Below are 25,498 nucleotides of genomic sequence, written 5' to 3' on the forward strand. Positions count from 1 at the left end.
AAAAGAAACATACCTCATAGTATTTCAGTCAACTAATAAGCCAGTAGAAGTAGAGAATGGGGAAAAGGATGAAACCAATTTATGTTAGTTCCTCTCTTCCTCTCCATCTGTGAAGCTTAGTCACATACAAGGGTCAAATACAAAAACCAATTTTAATTCTTAGGTTAGCCAGTTTTACTGTTTTCTTCTTTTAGGTAGAAGGATATTGGAGATTGATTTGGTTTGAGCCATTTTAGCACTCTGAAATAGAAAGACACGTGCAATACTCTCTCTCTGGGAGACTGGGAAGGCTCAGGAAGTTTCAATACTCTTGCCTCCTAGATTAGATGGGGAGTTATGTTAATTCAGAGCTTATTTCGCCGATTTGAAGTTGTTAAAGGAATGGAGTTGTTTCTCGCTTCATATACTTATGAAGATTTTATCGTTTTGTAGGAAGCGAGATATCTTTTTTTAGTAATGGAGTTGGCCAAGGTGTTGCTTTCAAGGATTTATTTGGTGGATGCTACTACCCAGCAGCTTCAATTCCCAATCAACCAAACTGCGTAGTCAAGTTCAACTTCAGTCCTGAATTTGAATTTTTTTTCTCGAGGAATTTGGTGGTCGTCCGATACGTACACCCATGATTGAAGCAGTGTGAAGTGGAGACTGCTGGCCGGTTTACTCTTCACAGAATGATAGAAGTGAAGACGATGAAAGAGAAGGTAAAGAAATAAAGAGGATTGCTAGCGTCCTGACCCTTAAAGGGGTAGGACCATTCTCACCCGCTAAATGTCGAAATAAAATACGTGTTGACCTATTCCATAAGTTTACCATTTTAATTAGTGAAACTCATAAAAAAAAGCTTAAAACAAAAAGAAACTCAAAAAAAAAGCTTGAGCGTTTTAGCCAGTGGCGGGAAACGAGACAACCTGATGGAAAAAGGTAATTTGTATGAGGTACTTTGTCTGCTTCTTCGCTCCCCTCATTTTCACTGGTATACATTATAGAAAAATTTAAATGGTAGTTTCACTTGGGATTGCTATGGCACAAGCGTAGCGCAGTGGATATCAAAGCAACCCCAGCAAGCAAACACCACTTACAGAGATAAAAAGATTGAACATTTCAGTCATCAAATATTTCAAATTAGTAGCTACTGCCATGAGGCTTTAACTTGGATGATGGCACTCTCATTTCTATTTGATAATTGTTTGGGTTTTCCTCTGTATCTCCTATCCTTGAGTGTCCCCATTGAATTTCATCGAAATTGAGTCATATTTAATTAGGAACAATTTATTGCAGTCATTGTTCTTGTTTTGGTTGAGCAAAAAAAAATGTTAGCAATGATGTACTTTATTGTTTTGAATCAATGTTGTGCTTATCAGGTATCTAGTTAGCAAGTTTATTTTCAGTTTATCATCAATGAAATAGAATTTAGATAATTTACTAAATTTTTAATCTTATCTATATTGAATGAGAGTATATGGATTACGTTGGCGCCATGGATAGTTCAAGACACTTGAGTTTTGAACAAACAATAATGGATGATGCAATATACATTGATGGAAACGTGGTTCTTGAGAGAAGTCCATCTTCAACAACGGCATTAGAAGTGAAGAGACTAATGTTTACATGGAAGAAGCTAACGGTGAAATTGACAAGGAGTTATTGAAAATGAGAATGCACTAGTAGATCCCTATGTTGGTTTGGAATTTGAATCGAAGAAGAAACTTATAAATGTTACAATGACTATCACGAAGATTATTGGCTTTAGTATTAAGTGAGACGACACATGAAGCATTCAAACCGAACAATGATGTGATTGGTAGGATTTATGTGTGTTCTAAAGAAGGCAAAAAACGTCTTTGCAAAAGGAGTTGAAAACCCATGACCGAACACAAGGACAGATTGTGTAAAGGCAATGATGAAGGTGAAGAGAATCACTAATGGAAAGTGGATTTTGCTTGATATTGTTAAAGAGCATAATCATGAAGTGGAACCGGATAGTTCACGCTTTTTCAGATCACAAAAGAAGATTAACACACCGGAAAAGAACGTAATTAGAACTCTCTCATCAGTAGGAGTAGGTGTTCCGAAGATCATGGCAACAATGGTGAAGCAATCGGGTGGAGTGAAAAAATGACTTTTCACGGATAAGGATCTTAGAAATTTTCGTGACAAAGAAAAGAGAGAATCAATGTCAACTGGGGATGCGCAGATCATTTATGAATTTTTTCTGCGTACACAAGTTTCAAATCCTCGCTTCTTTTATGCTATGGAGCTAGATGAAGGGAGACACTTGAGGAATGTTTTCTGGATAGATGCCAAGTCAAGGATGGCTTATGCACACTTTGGTGACGTTGTTACTTTTGACACTACATACTTGACTAACAAATATTCCATGAAATTTGCCCCATTCGTAGGAGTTAATCACCACGGGCAATCAGTGTTGCTTGGATGTGCTTTACTAACGGATGAGACTATACCATCTTTTGTTTGGGTCTTTAAAACATGGTTGATTGCAATGGAAGGAAGAGCTCCTAAAGCCATTATCACGGATCAAGACCAGGCGATGAAAGCAGCAATCAAAGAAGTTTTTCGGGGGAACAACACGCCATCGTTTTTGCTTGTGGCATATTTTGAAGAAAGTACACGAGAAATTGGGCACCGTTTGTGTAGCCAATCCGACCTTCATGTATGAGTTTAACAAGTGCATTTATGATTCATTGACGGTCGGCGAGTTCGAAAAGACGGTGGAAAAAAACTGATTGAAACATATGAGCTTGGTGATCATGAATGGCTTTTAGCATTGTTCGAATGTCGCATTACCGCGTGGGTTCGGTGTGCTTGAATAATACTTTTTGCGGGAATGTCAAGCGTCTCAACGAAGTGAAAGCATAAATTCTTTCTTCGATGATTATGTAAACCGTAAGACTTGTTTGAAGGAGTTAAGTAGATCAATACAATTTAGCTCTACAAAAGAGATACAATGATGAAGAGAAAGCAGATTTTGAGACTCGCCAAAAATCCCCATATTTGAAGACAACGCGTCGCTTTATGAAGCTTCGGATGGCATCTATATACACATTTGGAATATTCAAGAAATTCCAAGAGGAAATATTACGAATTCCTTCGTGTAATAGAGGTACAGATTGACTAGATGGGGAAAAGGAAATACATGTAGTGCAAGAGTTGGTAGTGAAGCCAAAGCGGTAAAAAAGAGAACGAAGGAATACAGTTTGTGGGTTGACTAAAACCAACGTTTCTTGTATTTGTCATCTATAATGAGTTCAAAGGTTTTCGTGCGAACACGCAATGGTTGTTCTATTTGCAAAAGGTGTGTATGAGATCCCACCTCACTATGTCTTTGAAAGCGTTGGAGTAAGGATGCAAAATCTTTGGATATCGTTTATGAAAATTCTACTAGAGTAAACGAGGATAATCTAGAGTTTAAAGCGAAATGCTTTAGTGACTTATATGTGTGGGCTGTATCAAACTTGCTGAAGAAGGTTGTACATCCAAAGACAAGTACATACTTGTAAAACAGATTTTGAAAGAAGCGCTGAGAAGTTGTCATCTTTAGATAATGTCACGGGTTCTTCACATAAAAAGTTCAAGATGGATATCAAGTTGAAGGCATGGCGCCCACCGTAATAAAGACACGATCCTGTATCCACAGGTTCTAGAGGTCGACCATCTAAGAGAATCAAAACTGTGGTGGAAGTGAGCCAAGCAGGAAAAGAAAAAAAACAAGTGCAGTCATTGTAAACAACCTGGCCACAACATCAAGAGTTGTAAAGAGGTGAGACCTTTGACAAGTTTACAATTCTATATAGCCTTTTATTGACACGGGCTATTAGTTAGCTGATGCTTGTTACTTACAATTTGAATATCTTGTAGGTACAACAACAACAACCATCGAGTGCTCTCATGAACTGAAAATGGTGATGACTACAAACATAGAAGTAAACTGCGTGATAGTGAACGATTGGTGAATGGTGATTGGAAGAAGATTTATGGACTCCTTATACTTAAAGAAGAAGAAATAACAAATGAGACCTCAGAACAAATACAATTAATCGACATATTTTTGTGAGAAGATGTAAATTTTGTAGTGTGCAAGAGTCATTTTGTGACGATGTCAATATGGACACTAAGTATTTTGTAAAAAACTAATTCTCTAATTCTCATGATCAATGATACGATACTTTTGTGATTTTTTTTGTGTACAGTGAAATAGTGTTACAGAGTTACAGTTCTATGGTTTAGATATCAGTGGGTCTTGGTGGATTTGAACCACCATCATCTTGAGATATTTAAGTTCGTCTTGAATTTCTCAAGTGCTCTTCCAATTTGAGCTAAAGACCCGGCCACACAAAAATAAAACTCAACCAAAGAAATTCACCTAAAAAAAATGAACAAGAAGATACAGAAACATCACAACAAAGTAAACATTTTTCCAATTCACAGCAAAGTAAACACCTTTAACAAAGTCACAACAACCGAAAATTCTTCTATCAATTGTTGAGAAATTTATTTATCTGGAATACATACCAAATGAAATTTGATTGGGGGCGGATGCTTTCAAAGTCATGAGAACTAGAAGAAAGGAATACGGTAGTTGCCGACTTGTCGGGATTTATTTCTTCGCAACCCTGTTCGATAGTCTTGGAGATAAAAATTGAAAAAATAGAACGAAGAAGATAACTTGGTTTTTCTCTCTGTTCAATCTCTTTTCTTTTTTCCTCTTTCTTTTTTAAGCCCAAGTTTTAAGTTTGGAAAGATTTCACGGGTTGAAACATTACCCTTGTTTTCTTTCTCGTCTTTTAGCGGGTGAGAATGGTCCTACCCCTTTATAGGGTCAGGACACTAGCAATCCTCAGAAATAAAAATGGATCCTACATGACATCATCTTACAGAAAGCAATAATGGTTTTTCATCTCTAATTTAAACCCTTGGATGAACTCAATCTGATGGTCAAGAAATTGATTAAAATTTGAGTAAAAAAAATATGAGTCCCGGGAACCGGACCCTTTATAATTTGCTTGTGGGTGTATGAGTAAGTTTTTTTTGGTTTTGGATGCATTTAGTTACTACTCTTTTGGAACCGTCTGTGTTTTGGTACGTTCTGTTTTTGGCATGAAGACCCAATTATTTAGAGTCTCTTTAGCAAGTCAACCCTATAAAGATGGAGCTTCATGTTGGAGCTTCACGTCATCTTTAAATTCCATCAAATGGGGTTTCACATTCCTCATTCAATATGTATTTAACAAATAAAATAAAACAAAACAAATCAAAGGTCTATTAAAGTCTATATTTCAATATGAGAAGAACTTGCAAGTAAAGCGACAAAGTATTAAACCCCAAGTCCACACTTTTCTAGTTAACTAATAATTGAACAAACACAATAACCCAATATCAGTAGCATCAAACATTGCAAATAGATTTCTTTGATGTTACCCATCCAAAAAAATATTTCACAAATTGTTGCAATGACAAATATATACCTACACGTACATAAGAATTTGTAAAAATCGTTGGTTGTTTATTAAGAAATGACTAAAATAAACTATTCATGGACTAAAATACTAATACTAATACTAAAAATGTCCAGTTACTTGACACACAATTGTAAAATAAAAATCCTTTAAATGTTAGGTAGATAACATTTAGCCAAATACACGGATAACCTAGTCCTTGTACGTATTAGTTGAGAATTGAGATTAGGGTAGTAGCCAAACATGGTTCTGCCAGCCCATACACACATTTCCCAGGAGTAAGAAATCACTTGTCATCATAACATAATAAAGTAGTGTTCATGGACCACTGGATGAGAAGGTCGCTCAACTCACTCCACAACTAAATTAGAAAACAAACTTGGTCTTTAATGCAATTCTGATGTAATCAACCTGTAGAAGACGTTAAAGGTAAGCAAACTACATGATAAAAAGAAATTATACACATAATTAAATACCTACTTCATATGTTAATGGACTTGAACAAAATTTCAGCAAAACAGAGTGTACTATTAGCACAATACACCTTTATAATGATTAGGCTTAATGGATCCAATAAATAGTTAAAACTTATGCCCAATAACAATCCCACAAAAAGAAAACATGTTTCAAAAGGATATTGAAGCGCCCAACAACAACATGAGAAGGAGTTTATAAAGGATTGCAAGAGTTTTGGCAATACAATTCTCCAAGATCTTGTAATAATTTTCAGTTAGTCTTGCTTTCTTTCATAAGAATTGTCAGGAAGATAACATAATTAATATTTTAATAGAAAAAAGATAAATGCTCAAGGCGCAACCCGTGTTTTTACAAATTAATAGCAAGAATGTAGCTCGATTTGTAAGCAGTTACTGGGGTAGTTGGCCAAGTGAAGCTGACCAAGACAATTATGATTAGCCGGATTTTTTGGATGATCTGCCACGTAGCGATGATACATTACGTTATTATTGACACTGTTTTTTTTTTTATGGTTAAGGCTGAAAGATATAGGCATGTAAGGTCCTTGCATCACCTTGCATAAAAAATAATGTCACACATACACACATGAAAAATCAAAATCCCTTAATAACAGAAATACTTGTACAGATGAAAAAATCCCGATTACAGAATAAAATATCTCATCCTCACTTGGCATGCAAAGAAACAACAACAAAGAGAATAGTGGATTACATGCATGAGTAAATAAACTTATATTATTGCTATGTCGTTGGTATATATTTAGGTTTTAACTAAGTTAGGGCCCTTGCTTGGACACACTAAGACAAAAACATTCAGAACTTCAGACTTTGGAGCCTTAAGCCCAAGACACACTAAGTTACCATTTCATACAAACATAATAAAATCACTACTTCAAACAACCCAAAGACAATAAACAAAGTGAAAAAAGAGCCGCTTAAATATCAATATATAAATTGTTCATTCTACATGTCGAGTACACTCCCAAAAAAAAGATTTGAGATTTGATCAGTTTCTCTCACATCAAAAGTGCCTAATTAGTCACACCATACACTTACGATACAATCGTCAAATCTTTTATAAAAAACCAAATTTGGTCTCAACGAAATTCAAACCATAAAGAAACAATCAATCTAAATGCACCATTAGACACCACAACTCCTCATTTTATATTATATATTTTTTCTACTTTTCATAAACCAATTTAAAGGATACTAACATTGTCTATGAGTGTAAAAGAAATTAAACAATCTACTAAAACTTTAATCCAAATACCATAGATTAACCATAAAGAACACAATCAAACACAACAATTGAGAACCCCAAAAATCTAAGAAGCCATTAAGCAATCAAGAACAATATGCTAGAACAGTACCTTGAAAAGAGAAAATGCTCTATGGAGTTGTGAAGAAAATGCACAACTAAAAGAAGACGTAGATTGAATAAAATGTGGTCGTGTAGAAGACAACACCTCTTAGAGAACATATTGGCGGTGCTTGAATTTGAGGAGTCGACGTATTGTTGACCTGACATTAGGGTATAAGAAACCTAAGTGAATTATCAATGCCTATAGTTATTCATGTTACCTTCTTGATTAAATCGAAACACAGGCAAATCTTTGTTAGCTCTATCTCATCTCTTCACCAATTGGTTCCCACTTTTCTTGTTAAAATTGATGTACTCTATGTCTCAAGTGTGATGAAAATTGCCTTTGTTTCATCCACCATTCCATATCTCACAACTTGCCTTTGTTTCATCCACCATTCCATATCTCACAACCTCAGTTGCATTTTCCTCTTCTTCGCCATGACTGCATGCAAAAGCATTTGCATATATTAAAATTTGAAACGATAAATTCAACGAATTTGAGTACTATCTAACCTGAATGTTTTTTTTTTATCAATAGAGCATAAATGTACTGACTACAAAAGAAGAATTGTGGAAAAACATGAACCTTATAATTAGTAGTATCAGACAATCAATCCCTTTATTATTTTGAAGCTTAGAGAAAGATATAATCAAGGACTTTGCTTATGAGATTGGTCTGGAAAGTCTTTCCTAACATGGTACACCATATGTAAAATCTGGTTTGCGTGCCTTGGTAAGCTAAAGGAGTATACTTGATTTTATGAGCAATAGTTGGTCTTGGACATACTTATTTGGGAGAACATATAGAATCATGTATACCTGAACTTATCCAAATGCGATCCACTTCATTCACATCTAAAGCCATTTAAGAGTTGGGCTCTAACCTAAAATATATAAAGCTTAACCTACTATAAAGATATGAATTTGTTCCAACCCTGTGTTTTAGGTAGCACCAAGATTGGCTATAGAGGCATACCCATGTTCTTATTACGACTTGAAGAAGCGTATTTTAATAATGCCACCTACATGCAATTAGCAAGATAATGTCTTGGAGTACACAATCTTTCATTAATGTAAACCCAATACAAAAATCATATGGGCCGAATAGGAATGTAAAGATGGCAATGCACTTTGAGATAAGCTTAAAAATAGGGGCCTTACCTGAGAGTCATTAGACCCAAAAAATAGAGAAGGATGTTAACGGCAAAAGAATTGCTTCAAACCATAGTGAGTGTGCATTGGTAGATCCCATATAGCGAAAAGGTCAAGTCCCAGTAAATACACAAAAACATTAGGTGTTTGGGGATATGCTGAGTTGTTCCCATATGGGTTCTCCATCATATTAGAATCAGATGATAAAGAAAGGTTACAACCAACATTTCTCACATTGTTGATGCAAGTATGTAGTGACACTAAATTGCAAAGAAACCCCAACACCTACCTACTATATGAGAAGCGATAAAACATAATTAAAACCCATTCAAATATGAGACGACATAAAATCCGCATGAGGGCAACCACTGATTGAAAAGAAAAATACCAACGTTCATAAAGATAAATTGTTACCTGAGTTGTGGATGTCGACGATGCTGGCTATGTTGCTACTACTTCATCTATTATGTAGAAAGCTTCCGAAATCCTCAAAGGTCATCTGTTATTTGTACAGCCTAACTTTGGATCTAAGCTAGTGACCTTGTTGCAATTATATAACCTTGTAGTTTTGCATAGTGCACTTGCTTGGTGGCAGGCATAAAGTCATCTTGTAACTGAGACAGGGAAATTACCATTGCTATCTAGATTTTCCAACACCTTCTAAAGAAAGACAGAACAGACTCATAAATAAACCAAACTGAGAAGCTCATAAATAGATTTAAGGTAATGCAAGTAAAGAAGCAACCAAGAAGCTTTTCAACCTTTTCAGCTGATTCAATAGTTATATCAAAATAATGCTTCCTTTCAGCGGTACATTAAAAACATTTAATCACCAAGTAACAAAGTCAAGAAGAGTGAAGAATAACTACTTACCATTTGCAAATATTTAAAGTTGTATTCATGTAGTGTCCTATTGAAATTGACTCTCCTCAACTTAGATCTTAAACAGATGAACACAATGAGTTACTTAATCTTCTCCCAAACCAATTGACTCTCCACAGCTGCAAGTAATTACATATGCTTCAAAAGATATAGGATTTTAGACAAGGAAAGTCGCATCCGGTCCCTTTTTATTAATTTAATTTAATGAGACAAAAAATTAAAATATTATTAGTAGTAATGAATGAAGAAAATCGGAGGAAGGAGTAATAATAAGTGGGGTACCAAGCAACGGACCTGGAGAGCTTGTTTGAGAAAGGGTTCTTCAGCAGGATTGAAGAAGCCTGGCACTCTTGTTCTTCTTGGTGTATTTAATGCAACGACCTACAGGATGATGCTAACCTCAGCAGTAGAGGACTGCTTTTGTTGCATAATGACATTTGTAACAATTTATTTTGTTCTTAACGTTCAAAGCTTAAGTATGACAGTTATTAGTAGAAGGAACTATGTGACTCTGCTACACTGAAAACAACCCATCCAGTTCTTCCGATGGCACTTTGTGACTTTATTCTTGCATTCTTTGCATACTTTCCAACACTACACTTTCCAAAAATTTAACACAATGACATAAAACAGTACATGGCTTTTCCTATTCTACTACTTCTTCTCATTCAATTATGCATTCCATTAAATTTCCATTTCCCCCTAAATAATTCCATGAGAAAACAAATGATATACCTATAAAAGCAAACCGCTATGAAAACGAACGTGATATTATTGATCACATATCCCGACAATCCCAAAATAGCTCTATACCCAATAATTATAACCAACAGAGCAAAAACTGAAACAACCAACCTTAAAAATCTCGAATAACTCTTCACAAACATACACTATCTTAAAATTTCAAAACTTATATAATTATCTCACCAATATTCGAGAACACGTAAAGACATGTGGGCAAAAGAGGCAAGAAAGCATAAGTATGTTTATATTCATACCCACATTTCTAACGAAATAAATAAACACTGTCCCATATATGTTGATGCTATACAGGAATGAAACCAAAGATTCCAGATGTTACACACAAAAGCATAAACACATATTCCAGATGTTAGTGCCTGGTAAGCGTACCAAAGATTTTTATATTAATACATGTAAGGGTATGCCTAACCCTAGCTCAAAATTCAAAGAAGAAAAATATTCCAGATTTTAGTTTTTATCATATGGATCTCCTTAAAGGTTCTCTCCAAACATGGGAAGGGATACCCATAGTTATATACTCAACACAAACTCACTCATTTAGGGTGATCAATATTGGGGTGGGTGAGCAATAGCTAAAAGATTGTATAAAAGGGACATACTTGCATTGAATACAAAATTGACGGACCTATCATACCTCTTGAATATGTCTACATATAATAAATCGAGAATTGCTAGCGTCCTCACCCCTTTCAGGGGTAGGACCATCCTACCTCTATATGTGACAAAAGAATTTACTTGTTGACCTTTCCTAGAGTTTCTCTTTTCATCCACCGAAAGATTCTCCATAAAGACCAAATATCAACAAGTGAGTTGACTCACTGTCATCTCCTCCAAACAAAAGTACACTGCCCCTCTCCCAAGTCTCAAATACGGGCCACGTAAGGTGATGATCTCCCCTTTTGCACCGTCCGCCGGTTATCGCTTGAATTCCATTTGAGTAAGGTTCTTTTGTTTTTCCTACTGGATCTGGTCCAAGGCATAAAAGAGCAATCACTTCCTTTATTCCTTTTTAAGGTTTACATTTACTTATTTCATTTATTTGACTTGTTGTTTGTTCAATTTTCAGATGCTTTGGTGGGCGGATTGTTATTGTTGTAAGAATATTATATTTTTGGAAGAACTATGAATTAAAGAGAATCTTGAAAGAATATGATTAAATATGGAAGGCTAAAATTTATTACAAGAAAATTGATAATTGTTATAGAATAAACAAGAGGAAAAAAAACTAAAACAACTTAAAGAAGACAAGTTGAAACATCAAAAAGAAAAAATCCATTCTCTGTCTTCTGGAATCTCGTTGGTGTTAATCCATTTATGTTTTTCCTGCTTCTTGTTTAATGATATGAAGTCAAACTCCACTTAAAATATGATTTTAAAACCACCCGGTCTAAACATTTTCTGGTCATCTTTTCTTGTCTTAATTAGAGATAGGATGGTCCTACCCCTGAAAGGGGTGAGGACGCTAGCAATTCTCTAATAAATCTCCTGAATTGGTTAGGGAGAAGATTAAGGAGATGTCAATTGTCATGCACTTTGCTAAGACGGCACCATGGGTGTGTGGTCACTAGTAGAAAAAAAAAGGTTTTTTGTGACTGTTTTAAAATGTTATTTGTGACTGTTATGTTTGAAACGGTCACAAATGGTAGAAAAGGGTTTTTGTGACTGTTTAAAATTTTTTTTTTGTGACGTACGTTTTCGAAATGGTCACAAATATGGTATTTTTCTAAAGACAGGCGTATATGCGTGGATAATATTTGTTTCGAACACGACAATCACATAATTGGTATATATTAATTGTCACTGTTAAAAACTGTTGACGTAAGAAATTAGAAACAAGTGCCCACGATTCACAACTCGAAAAAATTCTAGGCTTGTCCACACACTAACTCTACACCAGTACGGTATCAAAATTCTACCACTCTTATCAAAAAACAAACAAAAACACTTTCATTTTTTTCAACGAAGAAATAGGATTGCGACCGGTGTTCTGATCTTGGTTATAAAGAGGATTGCTTTGCAACGATCAATTGAACCATGTTAGTTATTCTTATCTTTATCTTCTCCTCTCTTCCTTGTTATTTCTATTAAATTAGAGCATTTGATTCTGGATTTCATCTCCATCACTTCATTCATTGGCAGTCAACACTTACTCCCATTCTCTTCATTTCTTCTTCAAATTCGACGGTATGGCTGGTGAGATTTATGGTAGTCTGAAAGCTTAACTACGATATTGCAGATTGTGTAGAACCCTAGCTAGAGCATGAGGCTTCAAGGTTCTTGCTTTGGGTGGGTTTGTGATTCCTTTTCATTTTCACTTATTCCCCGTTTTTCTTTTCATTCACAATATTGCTGCTTATCATTTTAACTATGTGATGTACCTTTAATCAAGTTGCTATAATGGTAATTCTTGGAAGTTGGAAAGCTGAATTGAAAAACTTAATTTGGTTGTTTTTAATTTTTTTAAGTTCTTTTCTTGGTTAAATTGGCTTTAATTGTATTACTGGGGAAGTCACTTACCAGTTTGATCGATGATTTTTATTTAATTAGAGGATCGGGTAAAGATACTTGCGATTCGATATACATTCTTCTTCTCTGTCTCTGTTTTCTAAATGCAATCCGTATACATTGCGAGGCTAAGATGAGGAGCAAAATCCAGGAAATACTCTATTGGAGGTATCTATATGAACATTCTCAATTCTTGTATCACGTGTAAGCTGTGATGATTTTTTTGTTTTATATGTGAATTTGCATTCTCGATTCTGAGGAAATCTTTGGAAGCCATGATCTACCATTATCGGTTGAAACACTTGAGTGGTCTAACTAAAATGACTAAAAAGGGTAATGCTCCCTACATGCTTGTTAATTATGCACTTAGCATTAGTTACGATCTACTAATTCAATTACAAAAGTTCAAACTGGTATCTTCTCTATAGACACATATCTTTCAAGTATTAACTCTATGCTATGCTTATGATATTTAGGTATGAAGATGAAGCTACCATGATATAATAAAAGTAAGTACTAACAAACAACACAATTGTTGTTTGCTTATTGATACACATTATTTCAACGTTACTTATTCGTGAAATTCTTGATGCATATGGTGGGAAGGGAGATAGAGCCCGATCCTTCAACATGGCGAGGAGGTTAAAGGGCCACTAACTTGTTAAGATAGCAACATGCAAGACTTGTATGTAAATTTGAATTTCATCATGCCCTGTTATGCTCACATCTTTTGCTCTTTGGGTGTCAATATAGGTTGTATTGTTCAAAGGTTGGATGATTGGTTTTAAACCCGTTCCAAACGAAGTTGTTAAAGCTGTCGGTCCACAAGTAAGGAGTCTTTGAGATTAGGTTAACATTAAAAGTAACTTAATGTGTTAGTGCATATAGGAGCATAACACTTTCAACATGTTAATGCAAATGGATTTTGATTAGAATTATGCTTCACTTTCTAGCTGGAGGTTGTAAACAGAAACCTTGAAGCTTATTATGATGCATGGGACAAGTTCATTAATGCTTGGACAGTTATCAAGATTAAGGAGCCAAGCTGCGTCTACCAATGGCGATTACAGGTATGGTTAAATCCTTCAAAAACTTATTTAAACCTTTGTGCATTGGAACATTATTTTAAGCATTGTGAACATAAGTTCGTGGTTACTTTGCAAGCAGAGATTGCTATGAGAGAGGAAGGCAAACCGGAATGTCGATGAGAGAGGCAATGAAGAAGCTGTTTTATTTAAGTTCTGGCTTGATTGAATTATGAATGCCCGAACGTTATTGTCTCAAAGCTGCAATGATCACCTGATTGAAAACTTTCTTGCTCTGAATTTTTGTCATCCTAGATTTTGGAAGTGTTAATTTGTGCGGGTTTAAGACACTTTTTTTTTCTGCAAATTTTGCAGGTTAGGGACTTTGTTTCACGCTACTTTCTAGCATACAAGGCTTACCTTCCCACACTGTACTCTGAAGGACCGCTTGGTTCTAATCCATATATAGCATCTCTTAGTTGTTGATATTGACGACGAAAGAAATCCCATCCTAGGAAACTAGCTGACAGCAACTACTTAGAAGACTAAAGTTAGAACTGGAGACTATTTTTTATTTTTTATAATACGTATGAGCATTATTTTAACATCCATTTTAGAATTTGTTAAATTTAAAGGTTAAATGTGCAAAAAGAAAGTTTATATCATACATTGAATGTTTAGTCATTAAAATTAGCGCTGCCATTCCCATTCACATTAATGTTTGCTTAAATTTTTTACGATAAATAATTGCCCAAACGTAGTAAGTGATTTTGCCTTGTTCATTACTTTGGAAATGTACTTTTCATTTGTTTCACATGGTGATTCTTGATCTTGGCTAGTTTAAATATGAAAAACTTTCACTTTAGGATACAATAGCATTGGCGTACACTTTCGCTAATTGTTTTGCATGCGGGATGAATATGAGAATCGAAGTTGTGGAGGGAGCTATCTTGAGGGTAATGTAGTCCTCATCTTGTTGTGTACTATCACTAAATCTGTAGTTATGCTAAAGGTGTAGGCTATTAGCAAGGATGCGAGTTTGTTGGCTTCATCCACAAATGGGTTGTGTTTTGGTGGGTTAGGATGAATCACGCTTCTATTCTATTGGGATATGTTTAATTTTGATTTATATTCAAATACATATATCGGCTTATCCAAGTCGATCTTGGTTTTGTAAAGCTTCACTTGAATTAGTGTTTGTAAATACCATTTTGAAATTTAATGGATTATGTTTGTTTGTTTATAAAACTTTTATCGGTCGCGAGATATGAAATGTAGGTCTAATTTAATGTGGAATGGTCAGTTTTTGTTTTCACAAATATTCACTATGTTTTTTTTTGAAAAAGAAAATATACATATTACTGTTTTACCTAAACCGTCATGACTAATGGTACTTTTTATGACCGTTCAAAAGAATGAATGCATAACAGTTTATTTAAAACCGTCACAAATTATATGATTTGTTGTGACGGTTTTTGAGCAGTTGTTACCATTTTTTATGGTAGAGAGAGGCTAGTCTGGAACAAATATTTGTGACGGTTTTGGGAAAAAAATAAACAACTCTTACTCCGTCACGGTTTTGGGAAAAAAAAACAGTGACAAAAGACTTTTTGTGTCTGTTTTTAACAGTGATATAAAACTTTTTTTCTTGTAGTGGATAGAACTGATTTTCACCATACAAAGTCAACAATTTGGCACTTTGCAAACTAAATCATTAGAACTTTTCCTAATGATGGATTCATTTACTTGTCCAGTAACATTCGAATGCAAGCAATGAGTAGGCGTGTTCATCTGTGGAAATGGTATATTCAAATAATCCATTTTTTTTCCAATTCAAACAAACCCACTTCTCATATAAAATAAATTGCCCAACCCATTATAGAAACACAAAATCGAACAAAAAAGTGAGAATCTCTCGAATCACTCCAATGAATTAGAATTAAGTCATTATGACATACCATTTCTCTAATACCCAAACTAATTACATTAAAGTAACTACCAAATAAATAAAACTAATTACAGTTGAACTAACTACCAAATGGTTATCAAAATTAAAAAAGACATACATGGGTGCTGCCACTTACTTTCATAAGGATCAAAGAAGCCTATATTATCAATGTAGACCCTAGCAGGCTTATGTTCATGGCTATCAGATACATAAAAATGTTGGATTAAAATGTTTACGCATTTTCTTGAGAATTGGAATTCATCAAAATAGTAGCACCTAAACATGATCGCACTATAGCAATTAAGTCTTGCCCCAAAAACAAAAAACACGGGACACACTATAAGTCATGAGAGACAAGACACCCTATAAGTCATGAGAGACAGTGACAATTGCTTAATTATCTATGAAGAGCACTCGTCACATCAACCGCTTTAAACTAAATATTTGTGGTTTTCCATGCTCTTTGATTTTTAAACTATCAAGCTTTTCTAAAAGGAAAAACAAATTTCGTTAACAATTGAATGCATGGAGTCCGTTAATCAAATGTCATTGCAGCAACAACAGGGGACATTATCTTCAATCTTAAACAACATAAGAAACTGTTCAACATAATGGGTTTCTAGTTCTGTCTCATATAAGTTTAAGAGGATATAGTAATAAAAATGTTGATGATACCGAGTATACTTACCAGATACCGATAATTGAAGTGTTGAATAGCGAGGCTCCACGTCTAAGTTCGTGTGTATAAGTGCATGAGCTTATGCCTTTAAACTGTCCATGAAATGAATGAAAATTAAAAGTGATTCACTCACATGGTTCATATCTAACTTTTGCATTTCAAAGAAAAAGAAAGTGGGAAGGTGTTCAGTTATACAAACAGAAACACCTAGCACTTCAAAGTTTAAATCTACTTCTAACAAAATATACATACACCACCTTAGGATAATATCTATGGATTTTATTATTAACATATCTTCACTCTATAGCCAGATAGCCTCATATCAAGGCTTCATAAATTAATAAGAGTAGGTAAAAAATATATATATATGGCAAAGGAAGAATACTCAAAACTTACATAATATGCGTGCTTGTTTTCGTCCTCATTCAAGTTTCACTCCAAGTACGATAAAAAGAGCATTGAGTATCAACACAAACATTGAGCTACATGATGATAAACTGCTCAATTTGACTTTTTGAAGTATGAAAAAATAATGAGAGAAAAGGAAGAGCAAACAAAATTGATTGATGATACCAAGTATTAACAAGACAAATGTGGTGCTCCTTTGCACTTTGGAATGACAACATGCTACTACTGTGTTGCATCCCATAGGCGGACATCTTTCAGTCCTTTGCCTAATAGCTCCAAAATCTTTTATTAGAACAAACTTAGTATTACTATATTTTTCACTACATTTGAGTATTCCTCCAAATTCAGTTCTCATTCTCGTCAAAGCTCAATTATTACTTACTAACTATATATTGTTGTTTCAACTCCCTAACTGATTTATAGGCCCTCTCAAGTACGTGCTAGAATCAAGCATAACATCATAATGGTATAATGAGAGAATATAGTTTAAGCGTGAGGCGCCCATTTAAAAACCTCATAAAAGGGACAAAAAGTCAATCAGATTTCTTTCTAATTGGTATCTATATAAATATATTGCATATCTTACTAACATGTGATATATTAACATGGATGATACACACGCAAAAAAATAAATGAAGCGAGCAATACCAACAATAATACTTACTTGAGTCCTGGTGAAGTCTATCAAAGAGCGAGCTCCCTTAAAGTATGTTTGTCTGCACCAAGATTATCATTATTATGACAATTTTCATAGCAAATCCTAATTCAACCAAGTAAACTTCAAGATCTAACTAGAATTCCACCTTAAGACATTGACACGACAAGTATATATCTGTTAATCAACATGCAAAGCTCCAGATAACACTATTCCTAAAGTTGATTCCTATACATATATTTAGAACACCATTAAAGCATCTAATAAGATGAAAACAAATCCATTATTATGTGTTGTTTTTGAATAACCGTGTGCTAAAGAAGCGTACTACGCCCTGTACCAAAGTGGATCCTAAACACTAAAGTAACTTAAAGCAAATGCTCTTTTAAACTAATATCCCAGGGGTAAATTTTGTTGAACAACCTAAGAAACATTGCGTCGCAGATGAGTTGAAAGGAAAAATAGAAATATGGAGTGTGAATGCAAATGTAGTCGGAACATGTTGAATGGATTAATGTCTTAAACTTCTTTTTTTTTTATAATACACTTCTCTAGCTCAGAATTTAGAGATCTAAAGAAAAACCATCTGCTTTGGGGGAGAGAAAATGAACTAATACAAACAAATAGTGAATGGCATTAAGGGTTAGACATCAAAATCTAAAGAAAATGTAATAAAGACATTTAAATAATCAATATAAAATTAACTAAAGGTAAAGAAAACTCAATACCTGATTTTCAAATAATAATGGATAAAGGTATTGGTAGAGCAAGAGAACGAAACTTCTTGTTTTTAAAAAAAAAATTGGGGTTAGTTTTTTTTTTTGTTCGCCTTACATCTTACGAAATGGCCAAATAATGACTAAGAAAACTCCTCAAATTTGACAATTGAGATCACCATACCTTTTAATATGAACATGAAGTCATGAACACCCATTTTAGAAAAACGAAAAAGAGAGATAGTACAACTAAATAGTGAATAAAAAAACATTATAACCCATTTGCTTCCTACTTTCCACTTCCAATGAATACTATAAGATACATGGAGTACATACTATACGAAGAAAAATAAGAAAATAATGGCAGTATGGACTATTTTATTTTGGTAAATAATAACAATCTAAGCTACTAAGAAAACGTACTCCTCAAATTTGACAATTCTAGATCACCATACCTTTTTAATATGAACATGAAGTCATGAACACCCATTTTAGAAGAATGGAAAAGAGAGATAGTACAACCAAATAGTGAATAAAAAAACACTATAACCCATTTGCTTCCCACTTTCCACTTCCAATGAATACTATAAGATACATGGCGTACGTACTATACGAAGAAATATAAGAAAACAATAGCAGTATGGACTATTTTATTTTGGTAAATAATAACAATCTAAGCTACTTTCCATTCGAGGGCATCTTATAGACACATTAATTATAAGCTCATGTACGGCTAAATAAGTTCTATAAAACACATACCTGAATGGCGTGATCCAAAGCAACCACTCAAATTAAATGCATACCCCCTTCGTCGTCGTACATCAACTCCAAGGTAGGAACCTGTCCAAAATGAAGACAAAAAAAATCAGGACGAATAGCTAGAGTACACTTTTCTCTTATACCAAACGATCAATATTTGGTGCATTTCAATCGTGGGTGACTGCTTATATTGTGCAGAAAATCATAATTAATTAGAATAAATAATTAGTGTTACCACCCACGATTGGAAGGAATTAACAGGTGGAGATTGCCTTCTAAGTTCCTCAACAATGGGTATTACATTATTATCTAGAACATGTAAAAAAATTCTTTAAAACTTCCACACTTAAAACATTGCTAAACTTAACAATAATATTACTCAGTCAACTTCATGTATTGTGTAAAAATGTGTTATACGCCTATATGTAGTTTGAATGAAGGCAACGATTATATGCTAAGGGTTGATATGCTATATGACTACATTTTACATGTTTAAGCTCATAAAGCTAATCATACTAATTAAAGTCTTCGTTTGATAGGTGAGAGCGAGATTTGGAACCTTCTTAGGGGTAATGAACTTGGTTTAGGAATTAACTAACCATAATAGCCCCACTAATTAATATGAGAGACAATCAATTAGCTGGACGGAATACAAAAGCATATAAAAGTCATGCAAAACATTGAAGCAATGCATAAATTAGACACCAAAGCATTGCAAACAAATACACATATGTAAAGTACATGGTTCTCGGACGTAAATATTTGACTGTTGATTGCAAGACAAGCTTTTCAGAGATTATGAAAAAAAAATGAGAAAGAACATATTTATGCATATTTTGGATTGAGAGGAGATGACTTGCAGAATCAATTTTGTATTTACAGAAGTGGTGAACTTGAAGTAGGCCCCGAAAACTTTAGATCGTGAATGACCTATCACAAAAAAAGTGGAAAAACAACTATTTCAAAAAAAAAAAAACCACCACACCTAACAAAAGCCATTGACTTCAAACCCAACTCAATCCGGTACTAAGACAAACTTCCATAGCAACATCAATTTTAGATAGGTTACATAGACACGCTTATATTTTGAAAAAAATTAGGTGTGGATCATCGATATCCACGTGTCCATGTCGGATACATATTGTATGTAACTTATCTCGAATTTTGATATTTTACCATGTCCGACAATTTCTATCGGTGTCGATACGGGCACACCTACCCGTCATCAATGTAACCTTGAATTTTAGGAAAACAAAATCAAAATAGTAATCATTGCGAAACAATCAAATTTCAATAGTAACAAATAACTTAGTCCAATACCATGTTTCCAACAGCTATGCTAATATAAAAATATGGTAATTGACAAAAATTCAAGTATGTTCTTCATCAAATGAAAAATTAGCATGTCTATCCCTTTTTTAAGAAAAATACGAAAAGAGTGAGGGAAATTTGGGGGATTCAACACTGAAATTTATCATCATATCCAAATTATTCTTCGTTTCTTATGAAACATCGATACACTATTCAAAATTAAACTAAATTTATTAATACAGAGAAGCATTTTAAATACATGTACTTAGATCTATTATATGGGTCGGGTTTCAAATATTTTCTTGTAGTATGGAACCCCGCTTTGTTAGGCTTTTCATATTCTCTAACAAAATGCTTGTTTGAATTAGCAGAGAGGAGAGGGGAAAAACCCTTCGACAGTTTCTTTTCGCTGCAGCAATAGGCAGTTCACTGCACTGGTTGTTGTCTTAAGTAGTTTCATATAAATTGAGTAGTCTTAACATCTTTAAATTTGTTGATATGTAGAAAAGGTCCTGCATCATTCTTTCCCAACTACTTTAATCTATAATATGCATTTTGGTCGCTGCAATATGCATATATGAATTATGAATATGAAATCAGTAGAGAACTCCCCTAGAAGTGTGGCACACATGCACAGAAAAGGTCTACCCATCCTATATTAAACTGGTGTTAGTCGGGATGTATCGGCTGGGCTACGCTGCTCTATAATGTCTAATGAGCACTGTTGGTACCATGATAAACAGTTGGACTTCCCTAGTTTCCTTACATTTTTGGCTTTCTGCTGGCCTGCATTCAGGGCTAGGCTATACTTAGGCCCTCATTCTCACAAACTGAAAGAACTGACTGTTCCATCCCAAGCAGGAAAAACTAAAGCAGCAACACAAGACCATAATGTTGCACTTAGCTTGATATAGGAAATACAGAGGATTATGGGAGAGGTATGCCAACTTATATCCTGATAATGATCTTTACTGATAATGGATGACAAATATGGGTTTTAAAAGAGATTAAATGGAAACACGCAAAAATTACACATATTAAATCAGAAAAAAGAAGAGAAGCCCATGACCTTGTGATGACTCTCGAAGCTCGCAAAAGAACATGCCGAATTGAATTGAATATGTCGCTTATTCTCAAAAACCTCAATTTAAAAAGAATTGAAACTGATAAAAGTAAAAAGTAAAGGTTTTGATAGGAGCAAAAAAGGAGAAATTGGTTCTGTGTTTAGAATATGTTTTTTTTTTTTTTTTTTTTTTTTTTTTTTGAAAACTTCCAATAATTCTTCGGGTAGTTTCGAAATTGGGCGAAATTTCCTTGTGATGAGGAGGTGATTATAATTCCTTCGGGTAGAATTTGTATAAGGTTTATTTATTTTGTTATTTTATTTTTATTTATTTGAGGAGTCTATAGAAAATTAAGAATAGATTAGGGAGATTTAAACAAATCTGGAGAAGTGTCCCTAATTATTATTATATCCGATTTTTTAAGAGCCAATTATATTGCTCGAGGTGCAAAATGGAGCGATATAGTGAAGAGAGAGAATGTGCATAGATAGATAGATAGATAAATAGATAGATAAATAGATTTGCTAGAAAAGTCAGAAAATATTTGACTTTGACCCATCAAAAGGTGTCTGACTTGATTTGACCCATTGTCCCCATGCTCTAGAATGAAGATGCCCCGTAAGCATTGATGTCTACAAAACCACATCCGTTCAAAAACTCATAAATTATCTCCCATCTCTCTACACTTGGAATAAAACTCATTAAAAGCCGAACCCACAAACATATCAGGCCCAATCTTCTTCTCACTCTTCACCAAAAACTATTATGCGACGATTTTTGGAAATTGGTTAATCGAATCGTCTGCTTTTTTTCAATCCTTCTCGGACTTCAAACTTTTTACCTGATAAGATCGGTGTAGTAGCACATAATGCTTAATCGGCGATTAAAAGCTTTTTTAAAGCTACAAAGACATAGTACAAAATATAGCGATATATTGTGAAATATCACGATATCTATTGAGATTTCAGCAATGGATTACATATCGCGATATGCATATAGATATATGAGACTGCAAATATCGATGATATTTTAACAATTTTAATGATATTTATGATATTTGAAGATATATTGTGATATTTGGAGATATTTGACGATATTTTGTATATGTAACAATTTTATTTAACATTTACTATTATATTTCAAATAAATACAAAAGATATATCGTGATATATCAAGAAATATCCCTAATATTTATGATATTTATCAATTTTTGAGATATATTTACGATATTTGCATGTGAAACAATGTAAAATATCCTCAAAGGGAAATAGCCTATCGATGCCTAAGTAACTGTAGATTGACGAATCCCATCCTTTATTTAAGAAAGAACTCTTAAGTACTTTTTACGTGCAACCGATAAGTAGGAACAACGAGCAGTGGATTGACCCTTGGCACTACTATGCCAAAGCTCTCCTTCATGTCAATATCCTTAGTGTAGGGGAGTGATATTCTCTATCCAGCACGCGCTTAACATGGTGGAACTAATGCACCGACCTATGGTCCCAGGTCGCATCCATGAGCCAACATCAGCCACGGGACGGATCGCAACATCATGCGAATCCACGCCCGGCGCGATTACGGACCCCTATCCATAAGCAATCATGGTGAAGGTTTGCACTCATCCTAACTTCGACCACCGGTCGGTCGCCGCTGAGCTACTCTTTCGCCGACCGCCACTTCTCATCATCACAGCAGGACTATGTAGATATTTCTCATGTGCTCCCATGATCCACACCCGTTGGTGACATCCTTTACGTGGAGGTGAGGATACACTTTCAATCTCTATAAATACCACTCCTATGAACTTCGCCCGGACTGATTCTTACTCGACCTCAAGGACCGAGTAGTAAGATCGTAGGCGATTCCTCAAAGCCGAACTTCGGTCTCACCCATCCATCCATATCGGTCCCCAGGTGTTTGTAAGGGAATATCACACCACACCTTTACATTGGCGTGCGTCGGTCACCGATTACTTGAGAAACCAAACCACTTTACAAACGGAAGCCAAAATCAAAACAAAAGATTCTCGAAGCCCTTACAAAGCATGGCAAGCCTCGGCTCGATTCCACACTTTGGCGGACAACTAGGAACAATGAATGAACAAATTGCCCAACTCGCTCGGAGAAAGCGTCACATTACGTTGCACAAGTTGATACACGAGCCTACTAGCTGGCATCCAGAAGGCGGCGTCATCAGCGTCGGTCAACGGATCACCGAAGCTAAACCAAAGGCTCGACAAGAATGCGGTCAAGAAAGATTCCACCGGATAGTGCGGAAAATGCTGAAAACCTATCGTGCATCTCCATTTCTTCTTTGAAGTACTTCACAAGGTCTCCCCTCAGTTTTGTCAACCACGGTTCCTCTGATTTCAGATGACGGTCGCGACATGCGAGGGCAAGATATAGCCGCGATATGCTCAAAGCCTTGCACTTTCTACGGTAGCGCCCGAGTTGACCATCTCGATCAGCTCTTTCGGCAAGCTTAAAGGGCGGCCCACTCGATTGGTTCTTCTCCCTCGAGCGGACTCCATCTGAAGCTTTGAGCGACTTACCGGCTGATTGCCGCGAACCAAGATCATTACCACAACCGGGCCTTGAAGAAGGGTGATCTCGATTCACTCTTCCGCTTCGCTCTGGGCAAGGAGGAAACCTACGACTCTTCTTAAGCCGGTTCAAAAGCGAGCTCTTGGACATGGAAAGCGGCCTCGAGGAATCATTTGCCGGTGGCTTTCCAAACAACCGCCGCGACCGCAACACCGACCAAACAAAGTGTCATTTCTTGAAAGACCAACCCGAACGTTGGTTGGGTATGCGCTCGAGTGGATAAATACATCAAGCTGCAAAGAGGCTTTGTTAGCGGCGAGAAGCGAAGCGAAGAAGATTAAAGCGAAAGAGGGAGAGTTTCGAAGTAGCATCATCCTCTAGAAAGCGACCCGACGGCAAGGGCAACCCTCCGGACCAAACTAAGAAATGATCGGAATTGGTGCTCACCGGATCTCCTAGTTACATACTAGAAAGATCGGCGAGCTGCATTCGACCGATAGATAAGGCAGCCAACATCGCCCGGACCCCCATCTTGCGCTTTTCACAGCGCCCAATTGGTAACGAGACCGGCGTCTGCGGGGGCTCAAGCATTACTTTGCAACACTGGTCAAGCCGGGCACATCAAGCTAAAAGACACTAATATACGGGCGGCTACTGCGCCCACAAACTCATGGCCCGAAGGATCTGAAGCGGTCCCGCTGAGACGGAGCGATCCGAGGTCTCAAAGTCAGCCCTTCGGCGGAGGGCGCTCCGAGAACGCATCCATCAAGATTGCCGTCCAGCCGTCAAGAGGTCAGCGAGCAGCGCATTGAACCATCCACATGATCACTCTCCCAAGATGATTCCGTCTCAAGTTCCGAAAAAAAAGGCGGCGTAGGTGCCCTCCATGAAGTATACAATTTCTCTTCCTAAGCCGCAATGGTACTAATGATTCCGGCATTAGAACGGGGAGACATCACGCTTCTCCGAGGCCGACCTCAAAAGGTTGCGCCTCCCCGCGACAACGATGCACTTTCGTGGTCACGTCAAAATCGATGAAGCCCCGGACCGTCAAGCGAAGTTTTGATCGACCACGGCAGCTCTTTGCGATATTTTGTTCTACCACACGATCCAAGAGATGAACTTCGCCAAAGTCGATCTTGGCAGACCCCATTGCACCTCGCGGATTCGGCGGTTCGAGCCGATCGATAGGAGACATCATCCTCCCGGTTTGATGGGATCCGGGAAGACAAAGTCGCTTCAACACACGCGTCGTCTAGATACCAAGTCGTCCTACAGCGCCATCCTAGGGCGGCGACGGTGGATACATCGATCAAAGCGCGCACTGGCCCACGCGTTGCACCAAGTCATCCGTTTTCACGCCCCTAGGGGAATGATGGAACCCGAAAGCAACCAGCGAGGCCCATCATTGTAACCGGATCATCGCGACAAACAAGACCACGGAACCTCCCATCTCGTCGAACGCTAACCTACCAACTATACAATGGCCAAAGATTTAGTAGGCTGAAGTGAGAGCTGACAAGACAAAAATAGAACGGGGGCTCAACAAGGTTTTCCACTCACCGGCCCGGTCGGTCTCAACCACTACCCAAAGCAGCAGCGGCGCACTAACAAGACAAATCACGGAGGTAAGCCCATTGGAAAGCATCCACGAACAAAGCGGAGTCTGGATACCATCACCACCTCCCTTCCAAGGAAGAATGGCGGGGAACTACGATTTTAAATTTGTCACGCGCAAAAATAGCCCTTCACCCCGTTCCGTTAGTTGTCGTA

At 36.2% G+C, this 25,498-nt stretch overlaps 1 protein-coding gene and 1 long non-coding RNA gene across 5 annotated transcripts in view; one reads left to right on the forward strand and one right to left on the reverse strand.

Moving 5' to 3' along the window:
* Positions 1-25,498, forward strand: part of LOC147507758 (glucan endo-1,3-beta-glucosidase 14-like) — a 54,174-nt gene that overhangs the window by 6,782 nt on the left and 21,894 nt on the right. Inside the window, exon 4 of one of the 2 annotated variants that reach the window (XM_086600448.1) lies at positions 433-682. The exons of the other annotated variant lie outside the window; for it this stretch is intronic. The gene's annotated coding sequence lies outside the window, so the exon portion shown is untranslated. Of the gene's footprint in view, positions 1-432; positions 683-25,498 lie in introns of those variants that run through there. 2 annotated transcript variants of the gene reach the window in all.
* LOC147507759 (uncharacterized) overlaps positions 5,275-25,498 on the reverse strand; it is an 85,106-nt gene continuing 64,882 nt past the window's right edge. Inside the window, exons 2-6 of one of the 3 annotated variants that reach the window (XR_015217787.1) lie at positions 18,808-18,888; positions 17,342-17,393; positions 16,279-16,361; positions 8,883-9,128; positions 5,275-7,758 (exon numbers count right to left, since the gene is read on the reverse strand). This is a non-coding gene — a long non-coding RNA (uncharacterized LOC147507759). Of the gene's footprint in view, positions 7,759-8,882; positions 9,129-16,278; positions 16,362-17,341; positions 17,909-18,807; positions 18,889-25,498 lie in introns of those variants that run through there. The other 2 variants (XR_015217788.1, XR_015217786.1) reach the window with 2 other exon arrangements.

Source organism: Coptis chinensis, chromosome 3, assembly GCF_015680905.1.
Source record: "Coptis chinensis isolate HL-2020 chromosome 3, ASM1568090v1, whole genome shotgun sequence".
Taxonomy (NCBI): Eukaryota; Viridiplantae; Streptophyta; class Magnoliopsida; order Ranunculales; family Ranunculaceae; genus Coptis; species Coptis chinensis.